Raw genomic sequence first — 25,094 nt, forward strand, 5'->3', positions numbered from 1 at the left:
CTTGCTGTGTCCTCAGATGGTTGGAAGGCTGAGGGAGCTCTCTAAGGTCTTTAAAAAAAATTTTTTTTTATTTTTTTTAATGTTTATTTATTTATTTTTGAGAAAGAGAGCACGAGCAGGGGAGGAGCAGAGAGAGACGGAGACACAGAATCCGAAACAGGCTCCAGGCTCCGAGCTGTCAGTGCAGAGCCAGATGCAGGGCTCGAACTCACAAACCGTGAGATCATGACCTGAGCCAAAGCTGGACGCTCAAATGACTGAGCCGCCCAGGCACCCCTTCTAGGGTCTCTTTTATTAAGGGTACGAATCCCATTCGTGAGGGCTCCATGAATGACTCGTGCCTCTTATGGCCTAATCACTTCCCAAACCTCAACCCCCTAAAACATCATCTTGGGGGTTAGGATCTTGATATTAACTTTGGGGGTACACAAACAGTCTATAGCACTCGGTGTCAAACAGCCTTGGGGAAGGGAACAGCAGGGATTCCCCCTTGCCCCCGCCATCCTACAAAAGCAGAATACAAAGAAAAGAGAAATAGAAAATTTGAACGTCACAATTTCCCCATAATCTTCTAATACACTATTAACATTTTGGGGTTTGCTTTAGTCTTTTTACTGTGTTAGATTTTTTAATTAGGAAAGAACTTCTGGAATTAAGCTTTTGTACTTTAAGGCTGTGTTAGATTTTGTTTTTCTTGTGTTTTGTTGTGTTTTTAAGCAACATACTTAACAACTAGTGAAGGTTTTTATTTTTCTTTTGAGAGCGAGAGCGCGCGCACATGAGCAGGGGAGGGGCAGAAAGAGAGGGAGAGAATCCCAAGCAGGGTCTGTGCTGTCAGTGCAGTGCCTGACGCGGGGCTCGAACCCACGAATCCGTGAGATCATGACCTGAGTCAAAATCAAGAGTTGGATATTTAACCGACTGAGCCACCCAGGTGCCCCTCAAGTATTGGCTATGCATCTACTCTTTGCAAACATATTAAGTGCTGAGGATTAACCGCATGTCTGCACCTCAGGAAACTTAGACTGCAGGAGACCATGCTGCTGACTGATGCTGATTTCATTCTACTCAGCCCCCAGCACTGTCACCAACTCCTGGGACTATCACCAGTCAAGCTTTTCCTGTCCAGGATGTTTGTTTTCTTATATGTGGCTTTACATTTTCCAGTTAAACATACTCCTTTGCTTTTGTTTGTTTTTTATAGAACAGCTTTAGCGAGATATAATTCACACACCATAAAATTCACCCTTTTAAAGTATATAATCTTCCACTGCTTCTGGCTTGTACAAGCTTTAACTTACCAGGATCATTGTGGATCTTGAGTCTTTTAAGTTTACCTCTGAGTATTTTGTCATCTACAGATCAATCTCACTGGCTTTATTCCAAGGTGATGATACATAGTTGAACAGGACAGCAGCAAGGACAGAATCCTGTATCATTCAGGGCCTTCCCGGGGAGCCAATAATCAGTGCTCTTTGAGAAAGATACTGAACACATCTTTTTTTTTTTATTATTTAAAAAAAATTTTTTTTTCAACGTTTATTTATTTTTGGGACAGAGAGAGACAGAGCATGAACGGAGGAGGGGCAGAGAGAGAGGGAGACACAGAATCGGAAATAGGCTCCAAGCTCTGAGCCATCAGCCCAGAGCCTGACGCGGGGCTCGAACTCCTGGACCGCGAGATCGTGACCTGGCTGAAGTCGGACGCTTAACCGACTGCGCCACCCAGGCGCCCCGATACTGAACACATCTGAATTCATCTGTCTGTGTAATCCTTAGCCCATGTTGCCCTGTGTTATTCTCGACAGTATACAAAAATAAAACTATGGTCTCTGAAAGGGAACCATTAGTCAGGAGTCACTGTTGGACATTGTTTTCAAAGACCTGAGTCCAGCGTCGGATTCTGATAACCTCCCAAGCCTGGAGCCGCCTTCCCGCAGACAGCACAGACGACCGTGCCCTCGTGGAGACAGTGAAAGAAAGTATCAGTTGAGTAGCTGAGGCTGCATCACCCTCTCCAAGCAGAAATCAGTCTTTTTATTTTCCCCTTTGCTCCCAACATAGCTTTCAGGGCCCCTTGTGTTACTGAATTTAGCACCTTTTGGTTTTGTGATCTTCCAGATCTTTAGCTTCTCCTTCTTCCCGTCTTTAAAAATATCCACTGAAATAGGTGTCTTCCTCAGAGCTATGACTTCCTCGGAGCTATCTGGGTGGCTCCTTCAATTAAGCATCTGGCTCTTGATTTCAGCTCAGGTCACGATCTTGTGGTTCATGGGTTTCAGCTCCGCTGAGCTTGGAGCCTGCTTGGGATTCATTCTCTCTCTCTCTCTCTCTCTCTCTCTCTCTCTCTCTCTCTCTTTCCCCCTCTGCCCCTCCCCTACACATGCACACTGCTCTCTCTCTCTCAAAATAAATAAACATTAAAAAAAAACCCCAATATTTAGTCTGTGATGATAAAAGAATCCTGCCGTTTGGGAGGTACTTTGCTGTCAGAAGACAGGACCTAATCCATAAGCAGTGCTCTCAGCCAGCTTTCATGAGAATTTCAGAACATCTGCGTGACGTCAGTATGGCATCCAGAAAGCTATCGCATCCGTCCATGGTACCTGCCTTTGGCAGCTCGTTTGGGTGATGTTTTCCTTTCCCCTCTACTTGGGAGGTTAAACTCCTTTTATCTAATTTATAGGCTTCTTGCCAAATTTTTGCCTATACCGCGTTTCTGGCCAGAAATCCATTCTTTGTTTAAAGTCGGCACCTAGTGAACTGTTTGCTTCCTGTGGGTTTTTTTTCCCCCCTCTTGGTATAATTTTCTTTCCTTAAGGGCAACATCATTAAAGTAGCACAGTGTCTGTAAAAGGATGTATCCTGTCATATCTCCTTGCTCTTATACTAAGGAAAAACATCTCCCAGTTGGTAAGCAATTCTTTAGAGAACTTCTTGGCAAACTGGCAACTGTCTTTTGGGATTCTTTCGTAAGCATTTAACAATATTTAGACAGAATGACAGATACTAATGCTTTATTTTAGTAGGCATTTTTGAGGAGCTCAGACAATTACATGAGCACTGTTACACAGTGTGGTGTAAATACAGTATCTTGCTCTAATTTTCTCCCTTGGCTCAGTTCCTGAAATGTGAAGGGAGTTCCTTTCCTTATCATTTGTGTTAACAACCTATTGTTCCTCCAGCTGTCTTTATCCTCTCTATCCGCCATAAATTGATTCCAGTGGGAGGGAAGGCAAGATAGTAAATCAGTAAATCTATGCTCTTACGTCCTCTTTTGTTTTGCTCAACTCTGTAATTACACTTCATTTTCCTACAGTAGCGCATTTTCAAAGTTAAATCTCATGAACTTCAGTATTTAAACATGTTCAATAATAGGAAAGACTTAACCGCTCTCCCCCTCAGTTCACGCCTACCAACCGATATTTGCCATAATGAGATAAAGGTAAATATTGTTCTCAAAAATATAACTACAGCTACCCAATACCGCCGTCTGTAGTTTTGCCTTTTTAGAAACGAGTGAGTGCATATTTAGGAGAAAGGAAAAATACAAAGGTTTCTCTTGTTCTTTTCTAAAATCAGTGTGACCAGGTAAAGGCCTCTGGAGGCTTCGAGGTCATGGAGGATGCCCTGTTGGCCTTTAAACCCCAGCAAGCCCCACCTCTCAGCAGATACAGTTATCACAGCATCATTGTTCTGGCCTCTCTGGACACATTTAATTTAATTAGTCAGAATTTATGGAGTATATTCCATGGATAAGGCATGGTTTGGAGTGGCAGAAAAATAATAGTCAACATATAATGAGCTTTTTCCTGCATGCAGCGGGAAATGTACAAAAAATCTGGGTTTTTCAAGGTATTTTCCTGTCTACTGCCATTGTTATCTCGGAGGGAGAAAGCAAGGATGAACCATGGGGAGGAACACGAGCATTAGATGTGCATTCTGCACGGACAGATTTAACTTCTGTGAACCCTCGTCTCCAAAATAGTAATAAGACCGACGTTTATCTGGTTGTTACGAGGATGAGAAGAGAGGATTCAGGTAAAGCTAATGCCAGACCACAGTTCAACAACGCAGGGCTGTTTTCAGAGCGAAAAAATCAAGAAAGAGGAGTCTGTACCACACATCCGTCACAGTAGCAGGCCCCGACAATACACTTTGTCTTTAGGACAAAGTCATTGGTAATCTTAGCACAGTTTCAGTGGATTAACTGGGGTGTGGAACCTGCCATTGTAGACTGGGTGGGAACTGAAGGGCAGGTAAGTAATTTGTGTTGGGGTTCTACCAAAGTGGTGAAGAGAGACACAATGATGGGTGACGGAGTTTACGATGGTAGAGACTTGAACGCGTGGGAGTGCTCTCAGAAAGAAAGAGATGGGAAGTGCTGGAAGAAACAGAGAGTGGCAAACTCTGGTCAAAGCTGTGGGAAGGTGCGGGGCGACGGGACCCGCAGCCCTGGACCGGGAAGTGTTTCCTTTTCTGTCGTGACTGGATGAAAAGGAGGAACTGCATGGATGAAACTATTGATGTTCGGAGTGAATATTGACAAGATGCTGAAGCAGTTGTTTTGGGCTTCTTTTTCCCCCCGAGAGGTTGGGGTAGAGTCATAGGCCCAGAGTAGATTAGTATAGTATTAAGTAAGTGTCAGGTTTATAGACATGTAAGGCGTCATAGATATGTGGACATTTTTAAATGGTAGCTATGAAGAACTTAATAACTAACCAAAGAAACACAGAAAGATTGCTTCAGTTGAGAATCCAGTTGAAGCTGAGAGCTTTCTCTGTGTCCTTTTTAATTCTCACTGTGGAAATAAATGAACACCAACCAAACGAGAATAAGCAGACTATTCAGAGTCACTTGCAGAGTGACTCATTTTGGCCCAGACACAAAGGCAGATGAGGAATTGGAAAACATTAGAGGAGAAAAATGGAAGACTTCAGGTCTGCCCTGATCGCGGAGTCTGTATGGAGAATCTGGAGGCGGGCTGACTACCAGAGGGGCGGCCCATGTGTGGTTGGTGAGAGGAGCATGTTTGGCTCTTTCTTTGCTTTGTCTGAAAGTTAGAAACCGAGACAAAAATTAGGGAGGCTATCAGTTATTAATCGGGTCCTGCCCGTTTGGGGCCAGTTATCACTGAGTTATTGTTCGGCTTCCTGGATTGTTCATGGAAATAGCACTCCGACTTCCTACAAGCCTGCCGTATAGCAGGCTGGCCCCCTGGGCTGGTTTCTGCAGCTTGTGGGTCAGACTTCTGTTTTATATATGGTCTGACCGTTGACTGTGTGTGTATTCAGTCTCTTACCCACTTTATTATTATGAAAGTTAGAATGACCTTCTATTTGGAACCTATTGTTCCTCTCGTTAAAAGAATGTAGGACCAGAGAGAATAGTGGAGGTAAGGGAATTTGTAGGAATACATTTCGGGAATGAAAATGGAAGTGTACACTGTAATGTAAAGAAATTACTTTTTAAACTGCATCACATGGGGTGCCTGGTGGCTCAGTCGGTTAAGCTCAAGTCATGATCTCCGGGTTCGTGAGTCCGAGCCCCACGTCAGGCTCTGAGCTGTCAGCACAGCTCAGAGCCTGGAACCTGCTTCAGATTCTGTGTCTCCCTCTCTCTCTCTGCCTCTCCTCCACTCACTCACACTCTCTCTCTCTCTCTTTCTCTTTGTCAAAAACAAATAAACATTAAAAAAAAGTAAACTCTATGACGTCATTTTCAACCTCCCAGAAGGTAAACCCAAGCTGTGGAAGCTGAGCACCAGCGGGGCCTCTCTGAATCGGGACCTAAGACACAAACTGCCTATTTTACACCCTGAACACTGAGGCCCAGACAGGATAAAGGACTTGCGTGGGCTCTCACAGCAACCTCAGGCTGGACGTCACCCCAGGGTACTTCCGTTTTCATTGATCGGAGAACCAGCCATTATGTCAAGCACACTGCAAATTTCCTTTTCAAATCTAGAATCACAAAGTTCAAATCATGCAGGACATTGACCAGACATTCCATTAATTACTCCATGGAACTATCTAGAAACATAATAAACCTATTACGAATACCTATTATTCATACTGGCTGTTTTAGCTTAAGAGAAGTTAAGGAGAATTTAAACTTATAAATGTATTAACTATAGGGCATGATAAACATTATGATTAATGGTATGTCACCGTGTGCATACTTTTAGGATTATTGTTTCTATCCCAGAAATTTCCTTGTTCCTAAAAGATATTTGAGGGGCAGTTTCCCTGATAAGAGAAACAAGGGTGTATTAACATTGATTGATTATATAGTAAACCTTTACCTTGCCTCTCTTTACATAATGAATCTCTCTTGTCCTTACTGCCTGACAGGAAAATTTAATGGTATGTTTCCTCCAGTAGTAAAACCACTGAGCCCTAGAGAAAGTGCTTTGTACATCCAGTGAGGGAAACACCTTGTTACCAGCAAGGAAGAGTCATGACTTCTCCATTAATGTGCTAAAATGAAAAGCTTAACAATACACTCAGTTGATCAGAAACACAATACTTCTTAGAGTTCCATCCTTCGACGTGTGGTACTTAATGGATCAAAGATCATCTGAAGTTGCTGATATAGTATCTCAAAGGGAGAGGGAGAGAGAATGGGTAGCAAGGGTCTTGCCATTGAGGCGCGCGTTGGGGGGGGGGGGCCGCGCCCCCTGCTTCTGCACACACCTGAGTAGGGTAAGGTGGCCTAGAAGCAATATCAAGTAAGTTCTGGAAAACCTGGGGTGGGTATGCTTCAGTTAGTAAATTAACACTTAAGGAAATGCTGCATTCTCAGAAAGGGGTGGGTCTCTTTTGAAGTCTGTAAAAGATCAACCTTGATATGAAAGTTCAGGGGGAATCGATACCAAAGGAGTGTGGTTGGTCTCTGTCTTGACTTTCTGGATGAATCATCTGACAGCGAGGCACATGGCCTGGGTGGATGTTTGTAGAACAGACACCCGGTTTCAGATCAGATATTGTTTTTCCTAGGTACCAAAGTCATTCTTAGTCCTTAAATTGGTTGTTTTATTCATGTATTCATTTATTCATTCAATAAATATTTATAGAAAGTCCACAGTGTACTTGGCACTATGCTAAGTATATAGTATAATGGAGGGCAAAACAAACGTAGTTTCTCCTGGGCTTACAAGATTCTGAGTAGTGAGAAAACTGCAGAAATATTATTTTTAATATTAATACTTTTGTATAATTGTATAAACAATTAGGGAGGTACCTTTGGGGATCTCTTATTTTTATTGGAGTTTCTTGAATTGGCAAACTGTATTCTATGAATTGAGAATAACCCAAAGCATAACTTTAAAATAGCTTTCCTAATTTCATTTTAATAAAGTTCTTTGCTAATAACACAGAGGCTCTGAATTTGCACATACAGTGAACCCTCAACTCCAGCTAGGAGCCTTGCCAGTATGTGTTTTAATGCCACAGAGTCTCAAACTGTGGAGCATAGCCAGTCCATTACCACACAAATAATGGATTGCAGCAGCCCCTTCCAACAATCTTCTTGAATGCATGCTTATTCTAGTGTTTCTTACCTTTTTTAAACTCATGACTCTTTTTAATAAGCATAAAAAGATCACCCTTAATGTCTGATTTTCACAGTAATTTTATACTTAAAAACAGATTAACACAGTGGCAGTTTTAAGAATTTTTTTCAGGCCGTATACATTCAGCTTCCCACTCTAACCCTAAGAAGTACTCTTGTATGTAATAAAGCATATGAATATCCATGTAGCTTACAGTAATTGGGGCTTTTTCATAATTTTTGTACAATGTAAAAAAAAAAATTCAAGGGTGAGATACAAAGAGTCAGATTTTTTTAAGCATCTTAAAATGGTAATTCACTGGACCCAATAGAAATTTACTAAAGTCTTGACAAAGAGACAGGCCTTTATGATGCATTTTTTTTCCTCCCCGTTGTAATTACCACTATCTCTGAAACTCCAAATGTCATAAATTAGCTGTACAGGAGGATCTTAGCCCAGAACATGCTCTGCTGGTTTTGTATTTCCTGAATGGCTTTGTAACTGTTGCTGAGGCTGTGTAAACTCCTTTGTACCCTGGGTTTCGGCTAAATCCAAACAGAAAGTAGATCCTTTTATGTTAGCATTTGAGCACCCAGTAACATACATCACATACCAGAGCGTGTCTTCTGCAGTTTTTCACAAGCAACGTGTTTGAAGGTTGAACTACATGCAGTCAACTGCACTGTTAAAAATTTAATGTCTTTGCCTGCAGAGTGTACCAGTGTATTAATTTAGTGGTGCATTAAACCTCTGCGTTTGAGGGTCATGAGCTTACATCTCTAAGCCTGGTAGATATCTAATAAGGTTCAATATGATTAATACATGAGTCTTTTATTAAAAAAAGAATCCTTTTTACTTAGATTTTATGTATTTTTTCATGACCTATAAAATCATTTACATAAGCCACATTAACTAATCCTAAAACACACCACGATTCTTGCATTGCATATAAGAGCCATAAAGGATTAACTACTATTTTAAAAGGCAGTTTACATTTGGAACAAGTATTAAGAAAAAAAAAAAACTATTCCTTTTTGATTTCAAAAATTTTTTTAAAAATCCAGTTACCATTGGGAGAAAAAGACCGACTGAATTGGCCAATTTAGTACAGAATGTTGAAGCATATTTAAGTCATGAATCAAGAAGACACCAGTCACTGTCTCACTTGAAATTGCAAAGAGGGTGCCACAGGCAGAGGTGCAACCAGATGCCTAAAATTATGCTTAGATCTGGAGGATGTTCCTCCTTATTCTCCAGCAGGTCTAAACATCTCTCTTAAAGAAGAAAGAAAGACACAGTCAGCCACGATGGTTTCTTCATCCCTTGACAGGGAAACAGGGGATGGGATAGGTTGTATCCTTGGATTTATTTGGAAGGATAAGACTTCTATGGAATGAGAGCCAGAAGAGAGAGATTTGGTCAGTCAGATTCATGCCTACATCTTGGCAAAGCCCTGCAGTACACATTGTAGGAAATGGCCCTTTGATCCTGAGGGGAGGGGACGGGCATCACTGCCGTGTCATCCCTCCATGAGTGCAAAACGGGATACATGGGATCCCCCAGCGCTACTAGACTGAGGCACAAGAGGCTTTATGGCCACTACTTGCGAGTGAAGCTGCCCCAAGGCCAAGATCAGAGGCAGCTGTTACTCTAGATCCATCAGATGGCCTCAAGTGCCCAAGTAGAAGCCAATCTATAGTCACATCTTGGCAAAACTCTCCTATTGAGTGTGCAGTGTCCATCACCTCTGCGGCAAGGGATGTGCTAACACTCGGAAGACCTCAGAGACATTTGGGTGAGTGTTCATCAACGAGACCCAAAAGAACCCAGATGAAACACATTTTCCAAATGGTTGCGATGTTATATGGAGTAAGGGAGGGACATCTCCCAGATTGCTTCTTTAAAAAAATGTCTTTAATTAGGAGTAGAAAAGTGAGAAGTCACCATTGTAACTACTGGTCCACTACCGACTGTACCAAAATGAGTGGCTCAGCACAGCACCACGAAGGGCCAAATCGGAGATACTCTCAAGCTATTTCTACATGTACACCTGACTTACGTTTTTTAAAATTACTTCAATTTCAGTAATGACTGTTTTACCAAACAGATTAGAGTCGTAAATCTGTCTATATCATGCCAAATAAATAGGACTTAACCTCTAGCTTTGATGTAAATCTAGCTTCTACAAACTGTATAACTGTTTTTGAAGAATGATTTTTTTCAGTATACAGTGTATAGTCAACATGTTGGGGGAATAATGTCAGATATTTTGAAAAGTTTTTTCCTCCTGATAGTTGCAAATATAGCAATTAAGTACAAATGAACTTATTTTTCATTTTCTCCAACAATACTTGTAAATCTAGGGAAATTGATCTATAAAGTCTGTACTTTGTCTTTCACCTATACCATGAAATAATATTCCCGTATTAAAAGTGAATGTAGATTAGCTGAATTTTCACCTTTTTAATTTTTTTTTAAATTTATTTATTTTTGAGAGAGAGACAGAGTACAAGTTGGGGGAGGGACATAGAAGAAGACACAGAATCCGAAGCAGGCTCCAGACTCTGAGTCGTTAGCACAGAGCCCGAGGTGGGGCTCAAACTCACAAACCGTGGGATCATGACCTGAGCCGAAGTCAGAGGTTTAACCAACTGAGCCACCCAGGCACCCCTGAATTTTCACCTTTTTATCTAATGTGTTTTCTACAGAGGTAGCAAAATGTGTTTGCTAAAAGTCAAGTATTGAACCATGTCCTTAGCAGTAAGGACATTTGTCGGGTCATTTTCTCTTCCCCCACTGTCCTGTAGTGTTTTAGGAATGGAATCAATGCATTTTTGAAATAAGAAAATACAGTACAAAGTGTCTCAGTTAAGCACTTTATGTCTGTGCCCCATGTTTTGTGGCCTTTCAAAGATACGGGATGAGAAACCTCTGAATCAGTTTTGCTGCTGGTCTAAAGTCCGTGACATTGGTCTGTCTACAAGAATCCCTTTCTTCTGTTTCATAACAAAGGTCTAAAAAAAAATTAGGTGGCACTGCCACATTTTTCCAAGATGTCAAGTTCCATAGTTTGAGTCTGTTACAGAAGGCATCAGGAGACCTGGGTCCTGGTGCTGTGCGTCTTCAGATCAATAAAATATCTTAATTTGGTTTCCCAGCCTTTAAATAAAGGGGCTGGATATCAGACCAGTGGTTCTTGGTCTACATTCTCTGAAGCTGTACAGCCCCTCACCAGTTCCCTAAAGTCACCTCAGTTTAGTGGACAGAACTCTGAAGTTGGTACCTTAACTGGTTAAAGTAGAAGCAGCTTCACTATTATCTGCGTCAAACCACTGAACGAGATAGACAAAGGTCTTTCGGAATAGAAATTCTGTGATAAAAGAAGTTAGATCAAGTCATGTACCTTATTGGGAGAAAAAGACATCATTTAATGTATAAGACAGAATGTGCATGCCTCTACACCAAAGTGATATTGAGCATTTTAAATAGAAAGTTATATATCTGAGGCCTGGATAATATGTAACTTTGCATGCAAATAGTTAATGCAAAGAAAGTTCAGCCATAAAAGGTTGTCATCAGGAAGGGATCCATGGTATGAATATTGAAAAATGGATTGATTATTGTAACTAAAGCAGGGGAAAATATATTAATTATGAAATAAAGTAGCTTGGTTTTAAAGATGGCTAATATTTTCAGGCTCATTAGAATATTCATATAGTAAGATGCCAGCTATTCCTAATGTGAAATATTATCATTGTATATCAGTAAGGGGAAATTAAAAATGAAAATAGGTCATGATGAAATATAGTAGGAACAAGCATATATATTTATAGGTTTATGGACAAAGTCTAAGACACTGTTTTATTACTATTGATAAAACAAATCATATCTGTTAATCCTAAAACATTTGACTTAAATCAAATGCTGTTTTTTCCTAAAAGACAGTGGTCAGACTCTCATTAAATGAAATTCTATTTCAAAAACAGCCACATAATTTACTGAACTCTGCTTGATAGTAAACATCCATCTACTATTCCTGTCCTATAAATATTTTTCAACAAGGCAGGGAAAAGCCACTGTGACCACTGGGATTCCATTTTCGGGAGCCTCACAGTTTCAGGCTGAGAGATGGCAGAAAGATCAGCCATCATTTAAGGAGCTGCGACCCAGGTGTACTGACAACCCTAGCGGGCTAAAGCATGGAGGACGTGAGGAGGGGGGGCAGGGCTCCTGAGGGACAGAGTGGACAAGGACCTAGAGTGGAGGAAGTCAGGAGGCAGTTCAGGGACCCGGGCAGCAGGGAGGATGCCATCTTGAGAGAAGTGGACATTTCACAGCATCTCCTCAGAGGAACAGTGGTCTGGGTGTATTTACCAAGGTAGAGCCAGAATCTCAGAGGGGTTTATGTGGCCCATCTTCCAGAACTTCTATAAACTCAATGACTCAGAGTCCTCTGATGCATCTGACTAGACCTTCCCAGCTCTAAATAGATGGAGAATCAACTTCTAATCGTAAACTTCACTCCTAAAACTTATCAATAATTCTGCCTAGGGGGTGGAAATAGATTTTTTTAATTCATATATGGGCGTGTTTTTGTGTGGCGGTATGCGTAAACATATAGTTTTTTTTAACCCCATATTACCTAATATATGTATCACTTCATGTCACCTAACATGTTTAATATACCTTATGTTCAGAATATGTTCAGAATTTGGAAATACTTCTTCAAAGTGGTTCTGCTCTTTGATCTAAGGAGGCGGTCTTTCCTATATGGTTTATATGGTTCCTCCTTCTAGTTTATATGAAAATGCATGTCATTCTATTGTTTTTATTTCATTTTTTAAATATACATGTGTAAACATTTTTCCAATTGTGATCAGTGTATCTCGTGTGAAATGTTGATTTTTCTTTTACTTGGTTCAGCAATTTTTCTGGAATGCACAGTCATCTTTAATGACTACATCATGTTCACCAAAGTTTATATTAGAAATTTATTTTTAATGAAGTCAGAAAGCGTGTGCCTGACATGGCATCCAAGAGTGGCACTAGTCAGCTGTAGAGCAGACTTGCCAGGCCTCCATCCCCTTTCAGAGCTTTATTTCCACAGCCACCCTGGGGTTTGGACTCTCTGATGTCATTGCCCTTCACCATTTCCATGCTTTCACCACTTCTGTCCACACTCAAGGTGACAGCTGTAATCCAGATCCTACCCATCTGTCACACACTGTAGTGGGTTGAAACCTATCTGGTTAAAGATGAGGTTAATAGGTACCTTCACCAGTTGAACATATATCCTGTTACAACAGGTTATCTTCTGCCTTAAATATGAATAAGCTTGGTTTATAGACTAGCTTAATCTTAATTAAATGAGTAATGTCCTTCAAAGCAGTTCTGGGTTTTTTGGGGGGGGAGGGGTGTCACCAATTTTTTTCCAACCCCACATATGCCACTCTTTGAGTCTCTTCCTCCAGGGATAAGGAAGAAGTGAGATGTTTAGTAATAGTCCTTCATGACCCCTTATTCCTCCCAGTAGATCTGTGCCTTTTCTTGAGCATAATGTTTATGGATTTTTTGTTTTCTTTTGTTTTTTTGATCTGTCTGTCTGGGGTTATCTGATGTGACTTGGTAAAATCTCAAAGAGCACAGGTTATGTCTCCTTAGCTTATTCTGAGTAGATGCCACCTGCAGGTCTGAGACTGATATCAAGTAATTATACCCTGCTACCTCCCATCTTCTTTTCTTCCCTCTTCTATGCCATTTCCATTTGTTTGATGTACTTACAGTAATCTCTGTTGGTATTTGAAGGGTAGAAGCAAATGCCACTTTAGAGCTTCCTCAGTGCAGGTGAAACGATGACAATAATACAACAAATTTTCAGTGCTTTCATGCAGAAGTCAAAGACCGGCACAGACATTAACTCATTCATGTTCACGACAGCTGTATCAGAGGTGACAGAAGACAGGTATTGTTGCATGCTGAGGTCACCAGAAGAACTGTCAGCCAAAGCCGGGGGAATACTGCAGTGGGAAGTTCGCCTCTGTTTGCAGGGAGGGCAGTGAGGCAGGAAGAAGAAAAGAACTTGCCGAATGTCCTCCCACCAGTCAGCCACAGATTGGGATGGGACTCTTTGGGACTGTCAGCTTTGCCACGTGCAGCGCTGTCACACCTATGGGCATGTTTGGGAGACGGGCCAGTGTCCACAGGCCAGGCAGGGCCCCAGGAGTGGAAGGAAGTAGAGCAAAGTAAAGCAGCTCAGAGCAGCCCTTGGACAGACTCACATTCCCTTCTTTGCCCTCACCTTTACATTTGATACACACTGGCTGGGGCTCCTGGGCGGCTCAGTCGGTTAAGTGTCCAACTCTTGATTTTGGCTCAGGTCATGGTCTCACGGTTCATGAGTTCGAAGCACGCAGCGGGCTCTGCTTGGGATTCTCTCTCTGTCTCTCTCTCAAAATAAATAAACAAAAAAAAATTTTTTAAGTAAAACACCTGATCTGGACTTTCCACACTGAAAATCTTGGGCCATTTCTACACAGACCATTCATTTTTAAATAGGCCACATTTTGTGGGTTTGGACTGTCCTTTTTTTGTCATAAAGCAGTTCTGTCTGATTGGCTCTTTAACTGCAGCACTGACCCTGTGAGTAGAACATGCTAGTGATCTAACACATTAGAGAATTCTTTTTAACAAAGAAAAAAAAAATAACATATTTTAGAAAAGCCTCAACATTTGAAAGTGCTTGGGAAACCTTTTCTCACTGGCCTCATTAGCCTTGGTTCCTCCAAGCTGCAGCATTTTCTCGGTCTAATTGTTTTTGGGACAGCAGGCTGAGTGGAGACACAGGCAGTGTGGAGATGGAAGAGTAATTGAACATCAGAAGCCTTCAACCCAAGGGCAAGGGAAACGTGACTTCCGAGAGATGAAGACGAACGCAGCCACTTTCGAGTGGAATTACAATAGCCCTTCCTCAGACACGGGAGTTCACTCGGGGAGCAGCCGGCAGGATAGAGAGGGGACAGCGCTCACCTTGGGAGGAGGCCTCAGCCCATGAGGGCTTCAGAGATAACTTCCCAAAAGAAAGCACAGAGGAGGGCTTGTTATCGGAGGCCCGGGTAACAAGGAAGATGTCTGCTCTTATCATTTTTCCAGGCACACGAGGCATAATCTGGGTTAATTTTCCATCCTCCTGCATCAGTGAGTGTAGGTAAAGGCTGTCCTTGGTGAACTTCAGCAGGCTGACAAAGGACGGACCCCTTCCCATATTCCACACTACGCCCAGCGTCCCCTGTACGGGCCCTTCTGTGCTGCCATTAACGCACAAACCACAGGCCAGACGCCTGCTTCCTAAATTCAGCACGCGTTTTCTTCACTTCAGATTTATTTTAACACATTTCAAATCAGCGAGCATTTACTGATTTGATTCTCCTAACAGCATTACTTCAGCTTTTGAGGAAGTAAAGGTGAACAAGGAGAAGGCACTTTCCTTCACGAGTTCTTAGTCTTTTTTCCTAACTTTCCTCCCAAATGTTATTACTGAATTTTAATATTAAAAAACCTCAAACCTACAGAAAAATTGAATAGTACAGCAAAATCTTTATACCTTCCATCCAGATTTATAACTGCTAACATTCTTCTTTAACATTTGCCTTTCTTTCTTTGTATGTGTTTATTATTAATTTGGGCTGTAGTGGGTAGAGAATCAGAGCTTGTACAGGCTAGAAGCTGACATTTGACCTGAGACCTGAAGGATATGGGATATGTTCCAGAAGGAGGGGAAACATCGGAATTTCTCACAGGAGTAGGAAGTTCCTCATCTATTAAGGGAACAGCAAGGAGGTTCTGTGGGAGAAAGTAGCCATTTGAGGAAAGGCCTTAAATGCCAGGCCAAGGTGTCTGGGGTGGGGGCAGTGAGGTTGTGGGCGATTAGGTTCCCTCAGTTTTCTTTCAGATGGGAATGGCAGGGTTGGATGAGGGGAGAGGTAATGACTGGGAGGAAGGAGTATAGTTAGCAGACCACCTGCTACATGTTCTGGCAGGAGTCTGCTTACTGAGTTCCTTATAAAACCCAGGACGAATTCTATCGGTAATTTTAACGTACGTTTGTTTAGGTTTTGCGCTTTTGGTTTTCTTGTCTAGTTTTGCTAAATCTTTCTCAGCCCTCAACTTGGATGGCAGAGGACTCCGTCCTTTTCTTATTGCTGAGCATATGGCAAATGACCAGGTCCTTGTTGATCTATTCCTGCTGTAGCTGAAATAATTTGAAATGACTTGATCTGCTCATTTGAATTTAATAGTCCCTTTATAACATGAGACTGTCTGAATACATATCTGCAAATGAATCCGTCCAAAGGTAAAGTTCCCGGGAGAAACAGATAACTGATTAGTATGGTTTCTCCTTCAAGAACCTTGATCTCTGCTGTTCAAACAGTATGGTAGTCACTAGCCACATGTGGCTGTTAAACACTTAAAACTGGATTTGTGCAAACTGGGATATGCTATAAATACACACTGGATTTCAAAGACTTAGGTCAATAGACATTTTAGATATATTACATGTACAGAAAGTGGGCCACTCTCACCACTTTTATTCAACATAGCTTTAGAAGTCTTAACCAGGGCAATTAGGCTGGAACAAGAAATTAAAAGCATCTAAATTGGTAAGGAAGAGGGGCGCCTGGGTGGCTCCGTCAGTTAAGTGTCCAGCTTTGGCTCAGGTCATGATCTTGCAGTTCGTGTGTTCGAGCCCCTCGTCGGGCTCTGTGCAGGCAGCTCAGAGCCCAGAGCCTGCATTGGATTCTGTGTCTCCCTCTCTCTCTGCCCCTCCCATGCTCATGCATTTTCTCTCTCAAAAATGAATAGATGTTAAAAAAGTGTTTTTAATTGCTAAGAAGGAAAGCCGTCACTATTTGCAGGTGACATGACCCGACAGATGATACAGAGAAAACCCTAAAGACTATTTCAAAAAAACTGTTACAGCTAATAAAGGAATTTAGTAAAGTGGCAGGATACAAAGTGAATATACAAAAATGTTGGATTTCTATACACTAATAGAGAACTATCAGAAAGAGAAATTAAGAAAATAATCCCATTTACAGTTACATCAGAAAGTATACCTAGTGATAAACTTAACCAAGAAGGTAAAAGACCTGTACACTGAAAACTCTAATACTTTGATGAAAGAAAGTAAAAAATACACCAATGGAAAAATATACCATGCTCATGGACTGGAAGAATGGTGTTAAAATGTCTATATTACAGGTCAGTGCAATCTCTGTCAAAATTCCAATGACATTTTTCACAAAAGAACAATCCTAAAACTTGAAACTGCAGCAGACTTTGAAGAGCCAAAGCCATCTTGAGAAAGAACACACCTGGAGGCATCCTATTACAGAGCCACAATAATCAAACAGTATGTTACTGGCATAAAAACCGACACAGGTCAGTGGAACCATTTAGAGAGCCCAGAAAGGAACTTATGCATATATAGTCAATGAAATTACAACAGAGGAGCCAAGAATATACAATGGGAAAAGGACATTCTCTTCAACAAATGATGATGGGAAAAGTGGACAGCTACATGCAAAAGAAAGAAACTGGACCTCTATCATGCATCATTCACCAAAAAACTCAAACTGGATTAAAGACTTATACATAAGACCTGTAACCATAAAATTAGTAGAAGAAAACAGATGGTAAGTAACTTGCCATCAGTCTTGGCAATGATTCTTTTTGATTTGACACCAAAAGCAAAGGTAGGCACTAAAACAAAAATAAGCAAGTGGGACATCAAATTAAAATTCTTCTGCAAAGTAAACCATCAACAAAATAAAAAGGCAGCCTATACTGCAGGAGAAAATCCTATACTGGATAAGGTATATCCAAAATATATAAAGTTGAATAGCAAAAAAAAATTGATTAACTATTTTCAAAGAAGATAGTCAAGTGGTCAGCAGGTACATTAGAAGGTGTCCAACCTCACTAATAGTTAGGAAAACGCAAATCAAAACCACAGTGAGATATCTCCCCTCACCTGTTAGAATGTCTATTATCAAAAAGACAAGAAATAACAAGTGTTGGCAAGGATGTGGAGAAAAGGGAACCCTTCTACACTGTTGGTGGGAATGTAAATTGGTGCAGCCACTATGGAAAACACTATAGAGGTTCTACAAAAGTTAAAGATAGAACTACCATATGATGCAGCAATGCTACTTCTGGGTTTTATCCAAAGGAAACAAAAACACTGAGTTGAAAAGTGTCCATCAATGGATGAATGCATAAAGAAAAGCGGGGGGGGGGGGTACACACACACACAAACACACAAAATGGAATATTATTCAGCCACAAAAATAAAGAAATCCTGCCATTTGCAACAACATGGATGGATCTTGAGGCCATTATGCTAAGTGAAAATAAGTCAGAGAAAGACAAATATTCTTTATATGTGGAATCTTCAAAACAAAACCAACTCCTCAATACAGAAAACAGATTCATGGTTGGCAGAGGCTAGAGGTTAGAAGTGGAAGAAATGGGTGAAGGTAATCAAAAGGTACAATCTTCCATAGTTATAAAATAAGTCATCAGGATGTAATATACAGCATAGTAAGTATAGTTAATAATACTGTATTGTTTGGAAGTTGCTAAGAGAATATATCTTAAAAGTTCTCACCACATAAACAAAAATTTTAACTGTGGTGACGGATAGCATATTGACATATCGTGGTGATTTCTCAAAAGATACATATATACCATATTAGTTTCATACTACATAATGGTTCAATATGTCAATTACATCTCAACAAAAATAATGTGTGTGTGTGTATAAACATTTTACCTATTTTTACTCCTTAAAAAGATGTGTGGATCACATATTTCCATTCAACAGTGTGAGAAAGATAATTGGATCTATTTCTGTGACAGATGGTCTCAAACTTGTTGTTTTTTAAGATTCCAATAAATATACATGAAAGGCATGTACTCTACAGCTCTACACTAGGACTAGTTTGAGATTCTACCTTCAAGAAAGTGAAAAGACTATACTGATATTTAATTTTTGACAATTTTTAAGAACCACCATAACTATAAAGCCTATTTGACAGGAAACCACTTTAAAACAGCAACTCTGGGAAGGATTTTTAATTTTTTTAAATGTTTATTTTTAAGAGAGAGGGAAACAGCACGCGAGCAGGGGAGGGGCACAGCGAGAGGGAGACACAATCCGAAGCAGGCTCCAGGCTCTGAGCTCTCGGCACAGAGCCCGTCGCAGGGCTCGAACCCATGAACCGTGAAATTGTGACCTGAGCCGAAGTCGGACACGTAACCGACCGAGCCACCCAGGCGCCCCTGGGAAGGATTATTATTATGAAAGAGTAAGTTAGTAGTGTTTAAAACAAAGTTTGACTATCATATATATCTGTAAAAACCTTTTTTAAATCTATAGTTCAAATAATTACAATGGTAAAGACCAATCGTAGTGAAAGGATTTCAGAGGCAGTAGAGTTGGCTTTTTCCTGCTAATGAAACCTGTCATGTTTTCTTAATATACAGTGTTTCTCCAAATAGCCCAAGCATCTTCAGAGAGTAAATGATGAATGTAGAGCATACGGCAGTTCCATTATGTCTGAAATAGTGATATGTCCAGTGCGTCTAACTGCACTCCTCGAGTTTAACCTAATGTTCCGGGATGGTGGGGAGTCTTGAGATCCATCATAATGGCTTCATTAAGCATTTGTCTGTGTGGCATAGAAGGTATTCATTTAAGGCTTTGGACGGTTTCTGCATTTCCGCGGCATCGCCCACTGACTGTCCATCAGGCTGCTGCCAGTTCCATACTTTAGGGAAAACAGACCAGCCTCGATTCTTGTTGTAAAGCTCTTCAAAGCGTTGCCTTACCCTCCCTTGGTAACATGTGTCTAACAACTTTTATTATCGTCATAGCCTGTAGATTTAACCTCCCTGAACTTCACTTTCCTCATGTGTAAATTGCAGATAAAAACCTGCTGTACCTCAAGCACGTGCTGTGCTGTAAGTGCCCAGGCAGTGTGTGGAATGAATGAGAATTACTCCATCTCAAATACCACCTCTTTGCATAGCATCTCCTGGGCAAAGCTCATTCACTCCCCTCTCTTCCATCAATTTGAGAAATGTTTGCATTGCCTTTTTAGAATTTTACTGATGTATTTTTACAAAATAACCCATGTCAACGCACAGATTCCTAGGAAGCCAGGACAGAGGTCAGGCCTCTGGGGAGAATGTATGTGGCACCCTCCTCACCCAAGGATTCACTTCCTACTCGAATATACAACCCATCCTGGCCAACTCATCAGCGCCTGCCCCATGCTTCTGTCCAGTCCGTTGGGCTTCGTTGTATATACATCTTTCTATCTCTAGTGTCCAGCAAAGAGTATACATAGCCTTAGTAAATACCTATAAAACAAATGACTTACTAGTCTGGCCAAGCTTATCTCATTGTACCTCTCTGCTGACTATAAACTAATCACTTGAATCAAGGCATTTGCTAATAGTTCAAATCATGGCAGTCTCTCTCTCTCTCTCTCTCTCTCTTTTAAAAAGACTACTAAGGTGGGGAAAGAAAACCTTGACCTACTTCACTGACAGAAGAAAGTAAAGACGTTTAAGGTTTCTTTAACACTTATATGAGAAAACTGAGTTCATAGATAGAGCCAGGGTTTGAACCCGCATCCGACTTAACCTCACATGATGAGGGTTATACTATTTTTGACAGAGAGATGCCTCCTCTGTGAAAGTATCAGAACAGACCTATGACCCAGGTGCAGAGGGAGCAAATGCTTCCCCATCTTGCTCTGCAAAGCCTTAATGCCTCAGAGTCCTCCCACAGTGCTCCTCCACACTGTCAGCCCGCTGAAAAGAGCCACAACCCCGTGCATCAGCTTACAGAGGTAAGGCGGGCAGGAATCCAGGACGGATGGCCCTTCTTACCTTCATGTGACACCAAACGGATTGAATACTTTGAATTCTACCAATGTGCCAGCTTTCTGCTTTATAATCTTTAGTCTTTGCAGCTTTAGAAGAAAGCTGGTGGGATGTCACTGAAAGGAAACAGAATACTAAGTGCCTCACTTCCATCCTTACCTTTGGGAAGGAAAACCGTTCGAGGTCATGGATGAAAACTGTAAAATCAGCGTTAATGTTTCTCTTATTTTTAAGTACTTCTGTGTCTCTAGCATATGAAAACCCAAAAGTTAGGCTGTGCCTCTGTGGTCCCTAATATATCCGGTATTGAATGTCATTGGAACAGGAACTACATTGTTGTCATTAGACCCCAACTGCCCTTAAAACAATGGATGACAGTGGCTTTGAAGCAAACAGACGAGACTCAACTTTCACATTTAGACAGAGCAAGCAACTTTAGCTTATGTTTATCCATATGATATGGTTGCCTATAATTTCATACATAGCTGTAACTTTTATTCTGGTCTCTGATTAAAGCAGGACTTGAGCGGAATGACTGGTTATCTTAGAACCATGGTTTACTTTCTGCAAACAAAGAGGGGGAAAAATAAACTGCATCTAAATTGTCTGAATGTTGAATCGAATCTGTTAAGCCAGCCAAAGTTTTGGGCAAGTTCTCTGGGATAGGTATGAACAAGTAATTTTTGAGGGAATGATGGCATCACGATGGCAACCTAGGTCATTCCCATCTTCAGTCCGCTTCCCAAGAAACCAAGTAACAGTTATCCACAGATGAGACACCATTGTGAAGACCCCAGAGCATGGGCGTGAGCCTAAAACACAAAGACCGAGGGAGACTGCCCTAGAAGAGGAGAGGAGCGGCTGCACTCTGGCCGTACACCTCCTCCCCCACCCCGGGCAGCACAACGCTGCACCAAGTGGAGCCTCCAGTTTCTCCCGCGGGAGAGACAGCCCGAGATGGACATCCAGCTCCCCTAACACCAGGGCTCACCTGAAGGGGACCCAGACTCGGGGATCACCTCAAAGGGGGATTGTGCAGCTTGACCATGAGAATCAGATTGTGATTAAAAAAGGGAAGTGGGGTTTATAGCAGCCACATCTGGATCTTAGAAGACGAAGTCTCCACTCACAGTGGCATCCAAACAGAAATCTCAGCCAGTGCATTTGCTTACCTGCAGAGCCAAGACTGTGGCCCAGTCGGACCAAGGAACTTGGTGGGGCACAGATCTGCCCGATTTGGGACCACAAATAATGAGCCACGCCAGCCGTGGAGTCCGTTCGTTTGCACTGCTTGGGCCGGACAGCTAATTCACAGGGCTACCTGCTGCTGAGTATAGTTCCCATCCCAGGAAGCCTGGCCCGAGACCCTGGGAAGCTGTTTAGCCCAGTGGGACTCAGGTGGAAAACCTGGCCAGCAGTGTTGCCTATCTGCAGAGCCAGAACGGTTACCGTGTTTGGCCAGAGAGCTTGGTGCAAAGTTCCACCTGATTGGACCCCCAGACAAGAGCCTTGCATGCCCTAGGGCCTGACCTATGGCCCCAACCGACTAGGGAAACTAATTTATAGTCCCGCTCACTGTTCAATACAGCCTCCAGCCCAGGTTCACCAGGAAACCCAAACATATCTCCTTCAATCCCAATTACAGGAGCACTGGACTGAAGAGCCTAGCCAGCAGCCTTGACCATTTGCCGAGCCAAGCCACCGCCTGTTTGGTCTCCAGAAAAAGAGCCTTGCCAGCCTCGGGGCCTCTACGGCAACCCCACCTGAGCAGGGAAATAATGTGTAGCAGTGACCACTGCCGAGTACGGCCTTCCGCCCACCCAGCCAGGGAACCTAACCAGGGCACACGGAAGTCAGGTAGCCCGTCCTACAGCCCTGCTTGTAAGCGGCCCGCGAGCAGAGAACACAGCCAGTGGCTCTCCCCGTCTGTAGAACAAAGCGAGTGACCCCACCTGGCCAGAGATGGTACACAGTCCTGCCTGATTTGGGTCCCCAAACAACAAGCCATGTTGCCTGTAGGCCCCGTGCTTCCGCACTGCCCAAGCAGGGAATCTAGTTCACAACCATGCCTATTTCTGAGGATAGTAGTAGTCCTGACTGTCTAGGAAGCCTGACCCCCAAATCCAGTCAACTGTGGCGTCCATCATACAGTTGCACTTTGGCGGGGAACACAGCCAGGACATGGAACTTGAGGATCCTATGTTAGGCCACAGAACAAGTCTTAGCAAATTCAAGAAAATTAAAATCATGCCAGCTGTCCTCTCTGCCCATGACAGTATGAAACTAAAGATCAATAACAAGAGGAAAACCGGAAAATTCATGAATACATGGAAATTGAATCGCACTCTCCTGAACAACCAATGGATCAAAAAAGAATTTTAAAAGAAAAAGTATCTTGAAACACAGCATACCAAAACTTACGGGATACAACAAAAGCAGTTCTAAGAGGAGAGTTCATAGTTATAATGCATACATCAAGAAAATAGATTTCAAATAAACAGCCTAACTTTATACCTATGGAACTAGAAAAAGAAGATCTAAGCTCAAAGCTTGCACAGGAAGGAAACCAAGATTCAAATGAAAACAAAGATTGGGAAGTGAAATGGAGAACAGGAAAACTGTAAAAACTAAGAGTAGGTTCTATGAAAAGATAAACATAAAAGAGAGGACTCAAATCAACATTTATATATATATTTTTTTTACGTTTATTTATTTTTTTGGGACAGAGAGAGACAGAGCATGAACGGAGGAGGGGCAGAGAGAGAGGGAGACACAGAATCGGAAACAGGCTCCAGGCTCTGAGCCATCAGCCCAGAGCCCGACGCGGGGCTCGAACTCACGGACCGCGAGATCGTGACCTGGCTGAAGTCGGACGCTTAACCGACTGCGCCACCCAGGCGCCCCTCAAATCAACATTTATAAATGAAAAAGATGACAACCCAAACCACCAAATACGAAACATCATATGAAGGTACTATGAAAATTCCACCGACAAACTGCACAGATTGGAGAAGAAATGAAAAATTCTTAGAAACATACACCTACCAAGACTGAGTCAGGAAGAAATAGAAGATCTGAACAGATGAATTACTAGGAAGGAGCTTGAATCGATAATAAAAAAGCTCCCTGTGAAGAAAAACCCAGGACCAGATGGCTTCACTGGTACATTTTGACAAACGTTTAAAGAAGAATTAGTGCCAATCCTTTTCAAACTCTTCCAAAAACTCAAAGTGTGGAAACACCCCCAAATTCCTTTTGTGAGGCCAGTATTACCCTGATACCAAAGCCAGATAAGGACACTACAAGAAAACTACAGGCTAATACCCCTAATACAGATGCAGAGTTTTCCAGGGGCACCTGGGTGGCTCAGTCCATTGAGCATCTGACTTTAGCTCAGGTCATGATCTCATGGCTTGTAAGTTTGAGCCCCGCATTGGGCTCTGTGCTGACAGCTCAGAGCCTGGGGCCTACTTCAGATTCTGTGTTTCCCTCTCTCTTTCTGCCCCTCCACTGCTCGCTGGCTCTTCCTCAAAAATAAATTAAATTTAAAAACAAGAAGCAAAAATTTTCAATGAAATGACTAGCAAATTAAACTCAGCAGCATATTAGGAGGATTATTCACTGTAATCATGGGAGATTTACCTCTGGGATGCAAGGATGGTTCAACATACACAAATCAACAAACATGATACATCACATTAATAGAATGAAAGAAAAGCAATCATATAATCATCTGAGTAGATGCAGAAAAAGCATTTGACAAAATTCAGCATCCATTCATGATAAATACTCTTAACAAATGTATGGAAAGAACATATCTCAATATAATAAAGGCCATATATAACAAGCCCACAGCTAACATCATACTCAGTGGTGAAAGTTAGTTTTTCCTAAGCTCAGGAAGAAGACAAGGGTGCCAACTCTAACCAATCCTATTCAGCACAGTATTGGAAGTCCTAGACAGAGCAGTTAGGCAAAATAAAAGACATCAGAATTGGAAAAGAAGTAGTAAAACTGTCAATTTGCAGATGATACGATTTTCTATACAAAAAATCCTAAAAACTCCACCAAAAAACTGTTAGATCAACAAATTCAGCAAACTTGCAGGTTACAAAATTAACATAAAAGAATCAATAGTGTTTCTGTATACTAACAATGAGCTATCTGAAAAACAAGGAAATGATCCCATTTATATAATAGCATCAAAAACAATAAAATACTTAGGAATAAATTTAACCAAAGGCGCCAAAGATCTCTACACTAAACCTACATTAATGAAAGAAATTGAACAAGACACAAATGGGAGAATACCCCATGTTCATGGATTGGAAGAATGTACTTAAAATGTCATACTATCCAAAGGCATCTATAGATTTAATGCAATCCCTGTCCTAAAATTTGTATGGAACCACGTAAGACCCTGAAATAGCCAAAGTAATCCTGAAAAAGAACAAAGTCAGAGGCATCACACTTCTTGATTTCAAACTATATTATAATGCTATAGGAACAAAACAATGCTACCAGCATAAAAGATATACACATGAGCCAATGGAACATAATCAAGAGCCCAGAATTAAATCCCCACATATAC

The 25,094-nt window shown here is 41.6% G+C and overlaps 1 protein-coding gene and 1 long non-coding RNA gene across 3 annotated transcripts in view; one reads left to right on the forward strand and one right to left on the reverse strand.

The window, feature by feature from the left end:
• The window catches only part of TPK1 (thiamin pyrophosphokinase 1), a 272,025-nt gene that overhangs the window by 241,529 nt on the left and 5,402 nt on the right, over window positions 1-25,094 (forward strand). The gene's annotated exons all lie outside the window — the stretch shown is intronic.
• LOC121028165 (uncharacterized) lies at window positions 8,368-16,218 on the reverse strand. Its single transcript, XR_005789102.1, has 2 exons — window positions 13,334-16,218; window positions 8,368-8,938 (listed from the first exon to the last, which is right to left on the reverse strand). It is a non-coding gene; the product is annotated as an uncharacterized LOC121028165 (long non-coding RNA).

Source organism: Herpailurus yagouaroundi, unplaced genomic scaffold (genome assembly GCF_014898765.1).
Source record: "Herpailurus yagouaroundi ecotype Mexico unplaced genomic scaffold, PumYag 100, whole genome shotgun sequence".
Classification (NCBI taxonomy): Eukaryota; Metazoa; Chordata; class Mammalia; order Carnivora; family Felidae; genus Herpailurus; species Herpailurus yagouaroundi.